The sequence below is a fragment of the Suncus etruscus genome, chromosome X, assembly GCF_024139225.1.
Source record: "Suncus etruscus isolate mSunEtr1 chromosome X, mSunEtr1.pri.cur, whole genome shotgun sequence".
Lineage (NCBI taxonomy): Eukaryota > Metazoa > Chordata > Mammalia > Eulipotyphla > Soricidae > Suncus > Suncus etruscus.
The window spans coordinates 73,458,266-73,469,010 of NC_064868.1; the positions used below are offsets into that span (position 1 = coordinate 73,458,266).

At 39.2% G+C, this 10,745-nt stretch overlaps 1 pseudogene; it reads right to left on the reverse strand.

Moving 5' to 3' along the window:
* Positions 1-5,229: 5,229 nt before the first annotated feature.
* On the reverse strand, positions 5,230-6,061 carry LOC125998594 (60S ribosomal protein L7a-like; annotated as a pseudogene).
* Positions 6,062-10,745: the final 4,684 nt, after the last annotated feature.

Sequence of the window (10,745 nt, forward strand, 5' to 3'; positions counted from 1 at the left end):
ATACTTTACTCAGCCTGACTCATGTTCAGGTTTAAAGGAAGAATTCATAGCTTTACGGATAAGTAAGGGCTCAGAAAATTTACAGATGCAAGACCAGCCTTAAAAGAAAAGCTGAGGGCCCGGAGAGATAGCACAGCACTGTTTGCCTTGCAAGCAGCCAATCCAGGACCAAAGGTGGTTGGTTCGAATCCCGGTGTCCCATATGGTCCCCCGTGCCTGCCAGGAGCTATTTCTGAGCAGACAGCCAGGAGTAACCCTTGAGCAACGCCGGGTGTGGCCCAAAAACCAAAAAAAAAAAAAAAACAAAAAAAAAAAAAACCTCAGAAAAAAAGAAAAGCTGAAAGGTTTAATTAAGACAAGACAGACCAACAGAAACACCAAACTTTTACATGAGGATGACACTGAACCCCCATGACTATCATCTCCCTCAATGTCAATGGACTAATTAAATGCACCAGTTAAGAGACACAGAGTGGCAAAATGGATCAAAAAGATGAATCTAACCTTCTGCTGCTTACAAGAAACACACCTAAATAGTTAGAACAAACATAGAATTGAAATCAAAGGCTGCCTGTAGACTGCAGCTTAAAGCCATGACAGTTACAAATGACCCTCCTGTTGGTCTGGTCTGTGGATTTCAGACTTTCCTAGTCAGTCTCCATTTCTGTCAATACATCTTAATATTTTTTGCACTTTTTCTGTTTGATTAACTACAAGCAATACAGATTCTTGTACTAGAAGAATTATGCTATTGTAGTAAGTAACTAAATAAGTGGAAGTGACTTTGGAATTGGGTAATGTGCATAACTTGGAAGAATTTTGAAAAAAATGACAAAATAGTATATACTGCTTTAGACAGACATTTATAGGAATATGGTTGTTTGATAGTCTTTCACGGGGCACAGAAAAAATAGGTTATGGTCTCAGAATGCCTGTTTTGCAAGCATATGGTCCTGAGTTCAAATCTTTGGTATGACCACAAGCACTGAAAGATGTTTTTGTAGCTATGCTATTTGAGCCTGGTGCTCTTCTTTCTTCAATCCCCATTGCCACAAGTGATTTCTGTCTGCACAGCAGACAGTTGAATACAACAAAGGGATGTAACCCACATAAGCATCATAATTAAATGTCTGAGTGCCATGACCAGAAAGTGTTATCTCAATGAGCACATGTGAAAAACACAATGAACCTCAAAGCACACTACAGCCACACTTGTGTGCTCCAATTAGTCTTCTGTCTTGAGTGCATGTGCAAGTACTGCCACTAAAAGAATGCAACTTTCATTGAGCACTGAAGCTGAATACATAAGCGCTACAACTTGATGTGAAACCCCCCCACGCCCACCCATGAACAGCACAAGTGTAAGAGCACCACAGTCAGGCACATACATGCTATCTCATTGCCATAACAATATCAACAAAGGGGGGGAAGTAATAAACAAATATATATAAAACAAATATATAAAGGCACTCACAGAAAATATTTTGTCTAAGATAACTTAGGAGGAAATTAGGAGTATGGTAGAGAAAGCCTATATTATCATATAAAGTACATGTTACCATAAAGATAATGTTGGTAGTGCATCTTATTCTCCTCATTTAGAAATAGATAAATCGGGGCCAGGGAGATAGCACAGTGGCATTTGCCTTGCAAGAAGCCGATCCAGGACCTAAGGTGGTTGGTTCGAATTCCGGAGTCCCACATGGTCCCCCGTGCCTGCCAGAAGCTATTTCTGACCAGATAGCCAGGAGTAACCCCTGAGCATAGCCGTGTTGGCCCAAAAAACAAACAAACAAAAAAAGAAATAGATAAATCATGGAGCTGGAGCGATAGCACAGTGGTAAAGCATTTTCCTTGCATGCAGCTGATCCAGGACAGATGGTGGTTCGAATCCTGGCATTCCATATGGTCCCCCAAGCCAGGAGTGATTTCTGAGAGCATAACCAGGAGTAACACCTGAGCATCATCGGGTATGCCCCCCAATCATTCAATCATTGGGTATGTCCCACAGATAAATCAAATATGTAATTGTTCAATCCCTGATATCCCATATGGTCCCCAGAGTGCATCAAAAGTGATTTCTGAGCACAGATCTAGGGGAAACTCCTGAGTACTTCTGGATGTGACCCAAAAACAAACAAAAATTGTTCAAGTGATTTACAGAAAGGCAAGAGAGCAAACAACAACTCAACAGCAAAATGCCCAGACTTAAATCTTAACAAATCAATAATGTATTAAATTTAAAGTCTGAAAGAATGATTCAAATAAGAATGACAGTGATTTAAAAGCATCTAAAGAAACTCTGCTGCTGGAGAGAGAGTACGGTGAGCAGGATGCTTGCATGTGGCCAGCCCGAATTCAGTCCCCAGCATCCCTACTTATAGTACCTTGAGCCCTACCAGGAGTGATCCTGAACACAGAGCCAGGAATAGCTCTGAGTACTGCCTGACATGGCCCCCAAACAAGCAAAAAAGGAAATTCTCTTCAAATATAACAATGCAGATAGTTTGAAAGTAAGATGATAGGAAATGATAATTTTCACAGACATTAATTTAAAACAGAAAGTCTCTTTCGTTTCCCTTTGGAATGAACAGCCTCCCAAGTAGTGCTCAAGGGGCACAGGGGCCATCCTGATGTTACTCAGTTCTAGTGTGCAGGCTTTGCAGGTGTGCAGGACCCCAAGTACCATCCAGGTAGTGCTGGGGGCAGAGCATGAAAAATAAGGGTTCAAACTTAGGGGTTAGTATAGGATAGTATTTATTCCAATCTTTTGAGCTATCTCTCCAGTCAAGAACATCTATTTGTGGGGAGGAGGGAGATCCGGGAAATTGGTGGTGGGAATGTTGCACTGGTGAAGGGGGGTGTTCTTTACATGACTGTAATCATACAACTATAATCATGTTTGTAATCACGGTGTTTAAATAAAGATAATTTAAAGAAAAAGAAATTGAAAACAAAAAAGAACATCTATCTGTGGACGTTCTATAGTCTGTAAGTAGACTTATGACCAAACCCAAAAAAATCATTCAGTAAAGGAGGGAAATTATGTTTAAGAAAATCAATTCTGTGTAGAGAAATAGCACAGGGTAGAAGGCACTTGTTTTGCACATAGCTTGCCCTGGTTCAAACTTGAGCACCCCAAATGGTCTTTGATCACCGTCAGGAGTGAGCCCTGGGCATACAGCCATGAATAAGCCTTTAGAACTTCTGGATGTGGCCCAAAAGACAAAAAAGAAGATCAATCCAACAAGAAGATGGAAAGATCCTAGATGTATATCATCAAAGAGAGGTTCAAAATGCATGAAGGAAAAACTAATAGTATACTAAAAGGAGAAATAAAAATACACCATTATAACTTCACCACTGTCTCTTTGCAATTGATAAAACAATTAAAAAAGTAGTACAGAAGTAGTACAGGCATAGAAGAACTTAACAGCATCATTAATGCACAATATATAATTGATATTTATGCAACAGTTCACCCAGTAAAACCAAAATTCATATTCTTCTTAAGCACTCATGAAATATTCATTAAGTTAGATTATTTTGGATCATAACAAACTTCAACAAATTTAAAAGAATTCAAATAATAGCAGAGTACGTCCTCTATCCACAATGGAATTAAAGTAGGAATAACAATACAAGAGATAACAGAAAGATTTCTAAACACTTAGGAACACAACAACTCCAAATAACCCACAATGCAAAGGAGGCCCAAGAGAAATCAAGTGGTACACTGAAGAAAATGAAAGTATAGCATTCCAGAGGATGTAGCTTCAATGATAGGGTGCATGCTTGGCATATCTGAGGTCCTTAATGTGAAGCACATACAAAATTAAAGTATAAAATATCAACGTTCATGGGACATGACTACAGCAGAGTTCAAGAAAATTTCATGACACTGACTAGAGAATAGAAAAGAGGAAATGTCTTCAGTCAATAATGTAAGCTCTTATTCAAGAAACTAGGAAAAGCAGCAAAATAAATTCAAATGTATGTATTAAGTAGGAAAATAAAAGCCAGGGTGTAGCTTAATGGAAGAACACTAGTTTTGCTTGTAAAAGACCTTTAATTTGATCGGAATCATTGAAAATATACCAGAAATCAGTGAGATTTAAAGAGGTAAACAACAGAGAAAATGCAATGAAACAGTGTTGGCACCTTAAAATGATGAAAACTTTGACAAATTTCTAGCAGTATTGTGAAAGGAAAAGGGAGAGACAACACAAATCACCAATATCAGAAATAAAACAGTAGATATTGTTATAGATCCTGTAGATACCAAAAGAATAGTAAAGAATTGTTATGAATACTAACTCTAAACACATGAATTTGACAATGTAGGGGAAATGGATCAATCCTTTCAAAAACACAAACTGGGACTGGAGAGATGGTACAGTGAGGAGGGCACTTGCCTTGCCCGGGTTTAATTTCCACCAGGAGTGATTCCTTAGTGTAGAGCTAGAGTGTATCCCAACCCCTCCAAAAAACTACAAATTATATCTCAGATAATATTAAATAGAGCATTTGAATAGTGATCTAACTACAAAGAAAATTACACTTATAATTTTTAGAATTCTCAAAGGAATAGTTCAGGCTCATATAGTTTCAATGAAGAATTCTCTTGAATAGTTTGAAATTAAGAACAATTGAGCGCATTTACTTTAGAAAAATGAATATGTTCTGTGATAGTTCATCTTACATGCCCATTTTTTAGGCTATGATGTCCAGTTGGTTGCTGGAATATTAGCCTAGATTGTTTCAGTGAAGACAATATTTAAAAAAAAAACCTTATTTTAGTCACCACGGTTCGCAATACTGTTAATGATAGGGTTTCATATATAACACAATCTCTTATCACACCCTCCCCAGAGTGTCCACTTCCCTCCACCATTGTCCCGGTATCCCTCCTTCATCCTAAAAACCCTCCTCTCCCCTATTGTACACTTCCTAGCAAAGACCAGTTTTCAGTTTCTGTTGCCTTTGGGTATTTGTTATACTCCTATTGTTTCTTGATAGCTGGCATATGAGCAAGTAATCATTCTGTGTCTGTCCCTTTCCTTGACTAACTTCACTCACTCTCCAGATCCATCCACATAGTAGCAAATTGCACGATTTCATCTCTTCTTATAGTTGAGTAGTATTCCATTATGTAGATGTACCCTCATTTCTTTTCTTTTCTTTTTATTTACTGGCTGAAGTGACACTTTATTGTCTATGAACAAACAGCCGGGCCCATGAGAGCTGTTGCGATGCCTGCTCAGCCCAGTTTGTTGGCAAGTTCTTTAGCCTTTGCCTTTTCCAACTTGGCGATGCATGCCACCGACTTCAGACCCAGGATGTTGCCGCCCCAGTGTCCACGAATCTCGTTGTATCTGTCACTGTAGTTGGTCCTGATGGCCTCCACCAGCTTAGCCAATGCCCCTTTGCCTTCCGAGTTGACCTGTGTGAAGGCGACTGTGGTACATGTTTTCCTGTGGACCAGGAGACCCAGGCAGGCTTTCCCCTTGATGATGCAGTAGGGTACCCCCATCTTGCAGCACAGGGCAGGCAGGAAGACCACCAGCTCAACTGGGTCAACATCGTGGGCGATCACCACCCATTGTGCCTTCTTGTTCTCCACCAGCGTGGTGACAGTGTTCACCCCAGCTTGCAGCACCAGGGGCCGCTTGGTGGGAACGTCACCCTTGCCGGCTGCTTTCTTCTCAGCACGGGCAAGCAGTCACTGCTTTTTCTTCTGTTTCGTCTCGGGCCGGTACTTGTGAGCCAGCTTGAGGAGCTGTGTGGCAGTCTGGCGGTCCAGCGCCTTCGTGAACTGGTTGATGGCCGGGGGCACCTTAAGCCGCTTGTACAGGATGGCACGCTGGCGTTGCAGGCGGATGTAACCCGGGCATTTAATGAATCGGGTCAAGTCCTGCTTGGGCTGGATGTCCTGTCTGATGCCAATATTCTTGGGCCGCTTCTCAAACAGAGGGTTCACCACCTTCTTGGCCTCCTGCTTCTTGACCATGGCAGGGGCCGGGGCCACCTTCTTCCCTTGGCCTTCTTTCCTTTCGGCATCTTGGGCAGCTACAGAAAAGAGCTACCCTCGTTTCTTTATTCAGTCACTGTTCTTGCACACTTGGTTTCATTTCAGATGTTGATTATTGTGAATAGTGCTGCAATGAACATAGGAATGTATGAAGAGAGTTTCTATTTCATATGGACCCCTGAGCCTGCCAGGAGTGATTTCTGAACACGGAGCCAGGAGTAACTCCTGAGCATCGCCAGGTGTGACCCCCAAAACAAAACAAAACAAACAAACAAAACCAAAAAAACAAAACCTGGAATTGGTGGGTCATATGAAAACTTATTTCTATTTTTGTGGTATGTGTTCATATTGTTTTACTAAAGGGCTAAACCAGTAGTTATTCCCATTTGTAGTGAATGAAAGTCCCTTTCCCCCACACCTATGACAACACTTGTTTTCTTTCTTTGTGCTTTGTGTCAGTCTCACTGCTGTGAGACAGTATCTCATTATTGTTTTGATTTGTTCTTTCCTGATGATAAATGGTGTGGGATTTTTTTTCATAGACCTTTTGGCCGTATGTATGTCTTCCTTGAGGAAGTTTCTGTTCCTTTCTCTCCCCCACAGGTGAAGCTATTTATTTTAAATGGGAGTAACATGTAAATCATTTAATGTATAATCAAAACACATACGTGAAGAGTTATCTGATTGGTTTTGCTTCTCTTCAGAACTCTAATACATTGCCCAACTTATTTTTATAAAGTTTATGTTCATAAAGCTTCCTAAAAATTGATACCTAAAACCAAACATGCCCATTCACAAACACTAACACACTATACTAGTATTTTTCATGGTAGATTTAAAATTCCTTGCATATTAGATGTAAGAGCTTTCACAAATTATTACATAATTGAATTCAACAATGTAGAAAAGAATTATATACCATAAACAAGTGGCATTTAACCTGAATTTGTAAAGCTGAGAAACATTTGCAAATTAATCATTATCATCCACCCTATCCATGAACTAAGAAAGAAAACATATTAACCAACTCAGTAAACGTTTTTGAAAAAACCACAATACTCATGACTTAAAACATTTACATAGGGATAAAGGTTAAATTTCTGAAATTGACAGAAAATCTCCACCAAAAATATCTACAACTGCAATCACATTAAATTACTAAGATAAGAGGCCGGAGAGATAGCATGGAGGTAAGGCGTTTGCCTTTCATGCAGGAGGTCATCGGTTCGAATCCCGGCGTCCCATATGGTCCCCCGTGCCTGCCAGGAGCAATTTCTGAGCCTGGAACCAGGAATAACCCCTGAGCACTGCCGGGTGTGACCCAAAAACCAAAAAAACAAATTACTAAGATAAACTGAATGCTTTCTCTTTACACTTTGATTTTTTCTTTAAGTTTTTATTGTAGGTTAGATAATGTGTTATAATTGTGCTAACATTTTTTTATTTTGATCCACAAAATTACTGCACCTTCACTAAAACTAAAATGTCTAAGACCCTCTGGCAAGTCCTTTTATCATCTTTAGTTTACTTCTCCTGGTCTGCCTCTACGTCTGCCAGCATTGCATGGTAATCTCAGTTCTGCTGCAGTCAAAAACCAAGGGCTTGTCATTATTCAATATTGTTTACTCCCCTGCTTTGTTTCTCTATATACCACATATGAGTGAGACCATTTAGTATTTGTCCTTCTTCTGACTGACTTAAATTAGTGATACCCTCCAGTTTTACCCATGTTCCATTAAACTAAAAGATCTCTTCTTTTAGCTTGTTTTTGGGCCATACCTGGCATACTCCTGGTAATGTTTATGGGTTACTCCTGACTCTGCACTCACTCAGTAATTACTCTGGCGGTACTTGGGGAACTATATGAGATACTAGTGATTGAACCTAGGGCAGGCACATGCAAAGCAAATACCCTTCCCTCTGTATCTTGCTCCAGTTCCAACCACAAATACTCTGTCCATTTATCTGCCATTGGAAATTTTGATAGTTTCTGTATCCTGGATATTGTACTGCAATGAACACAGATGGGCACATCTTTTCAAATTAATGTTTTTGTATATTGGAGTAGATGCCAAAGTAGAATCATGTGAAGCTCTATTCTTAGTGCTTTTCTAAATCTCCATGCTTTCACTAATCTTAATATAGTATGACAAGTTCCAGCCAACATAAAACTGCCAGAGGAAAAATGCACACAGATCAGAATGAACAAAACTGTCTTTATTTGTAGATGATATGTTTTGTTGCAAAATGAAGGGATCTACACAATCTTCTAAAAGCAAGTAGTGAGTTCAATGAGGTCATAGAATGCAAGATTAACACACAAAATGCAATTTCTATATTCCAAAACAAGCATGTGGAAAATAAATGTAAACTTTTTTTTCATTTAGGTATCATGATTTCCAATCTTTCTAATAATAAAAATTGTAGGTATACAATATTCCAACACTACATCCACCACCAGAGTTGGTGTCCCTCATCACTGTCTCAAATTCTCCTGTCACCCACTTATCCCACCCACCCTCTAGGTTAACTTAATTCTGTAGTCTGACTCTCAGGGTCTGTTGCTATTGGCCATTTTTCCACTTCCTATGTTTCTTTTTTTTTTTTTTTTCTTTACGCTTCACATATGGGAGTGATTCATATTTGTTCCTCTCTTTTTGAATGACTTTGCTTCAGCATGATGCATTCTAATTTATTCCATGTGGTGGCAAACTCCATGTTTTCATCTTTTCTTATAGCTAAGTAGTATTCCATTGTGTATACATGCACTTCAGTTTTTCTATCTACTCATCTGTTTTAAGGCACTTGGATTGTTTCTATATTTTGGTTATTGTGAATAGTGTTACAATGAACAGAGTAGTGCTAAATACATTGGTCAAACAAACAGAAGCACAACAAACAGGAATTATATCAAATTAAGAACAATCTATTTTCTTTCTTTCTTTTCTTTTCTTTTTTCTTTTTTTTTTTTTTTGGTTTTGGGCCACACCTGGCAGTGCTCAGAGGTTACTCCTGGCTATCTGCTCAGAAATAGCTTCTGGCAGGCACGGAGACCATATGGGACGCTGGGATTCAAACCAACCACCTTAGGTCCTTGGTCAGATGCTTGCAAGGCAAACAACGCTGTGCTATCTCTCCGACCCCTATTTTCTTTTTTTTTCGACCCCTATTTTCTTTCTTTTTATTTCTCTTTCCTTCTTTCTTTATTCTGTCTTCCCTTCTTTCTCTCTTTCCCTTCCTTCTTTCCTTCCTTTGTTCCTTCTTTCCCCAGAAATGTTCCAAGCATATTCCTGGTTCTATTTTTAGGCATCACTCCTTGAGATACTTGGGAGGATCATATATGATGCCAGAAATCAAACCAAAGTCAGCTACATACAAGACAAGAGCCTTAATCCCTACCATCTCTCTTACTCAGGAAATCAAAATGCTTTTTTTATTAATTTTAAGACACCATAATTTAAAAGCTGTTCATAATAGAGTTGTTTTAGACTTACAATATTTCAACACCAAGATACCCTTCCTTCCCCTAATATTCCCAGTTTCCCTTCCACTCCAGACTTCCCTCTTGAGAGCCATATAACAAGTTTATTTCATATTCCTTGCTTCAATAAAACTTAAAGAAATGAAAATATGGGGCCGGAGAGATAGCATAGAGGCAAGGCGTTTGCCTTGCATGCAAAAGGATGGAGGTTTGAATCCCGGCATCCCACATGGTCTCCCAACCCTGCAGGAGCTATTTCTGAGCATAGAGCCAGGAGTAACTCCTGAATGCTGCTAGGTGTGACCTAAAAACCAAAAAAAAAAAAAAAAAAAAAAAAGAAAGAAATGAAAATATATTTATCAGAAAATAAATCAATAAAAGCCTATTTGTAATGTTTGATTTCTCTATATTTTAGCTCTTTTAAATCTAGTAGAGGACAATCATATGCAACATTAGTGAGTGCCATAGTCAATGCCACATGTTGGGAAGGTTCTCCTGTCCTTTAAAGGAAATTCTTTTAAAACTTCTTGAAAAATTTAAGGTTTTAAATTCTCTAATTTGTTGCCTGTCCATTAAACTCTATTGTTTCTTTAAATATGAATGACAGTCTAGCTGGATAAAGTATTCTTGGCAAGATGTTGATTTTGTTGAGTTTTTATGGAAGTCATATTTCTTGTTGAGTCTTTTTTTTTTTTTTTTAGTTTTTGGGTCACACCCGGCGTTGCTCAGGGGTGACTCCTGGCTGTCTGCTCAGAAATAGCTCCTGGCAGGCACGGGGGACCATATGGGACACCGGGATTCGAACCAACCACCTTTGGTCCTGGGTCGGCTGTTTGCAAGGCAAACACCACTGTGCTATCTCTCCGGGCCCTTGTTGAGTCTTTTTGAAATACTATTTAGTCATGCAAAGTGTATTCAAATTCACTTCACTTGCTCTCAACTCTTTATTATACTTAGATAAAAAATATTTTGTGATGGGAATATGACTCAGTGATGAAGCTTTTTATGTATGAGGCCCTTGCCCTTCCCCTCATTGACCAATGCAACCCCCAGCGTTGTTGATAAACCCAATACACAACAAGTGTAAACATCTGCTGCATCTGGTCCATCAGGATTAAGGGTACAACTTCTGGACCCTGCAAATGCTACAGAAACCACAGAAGAAAAGTTGAACTTAACAAAGGAGTGAGGAGGCTGAGCCTTGTTTCCTCAAAATTTTTTATTGTGTCTATC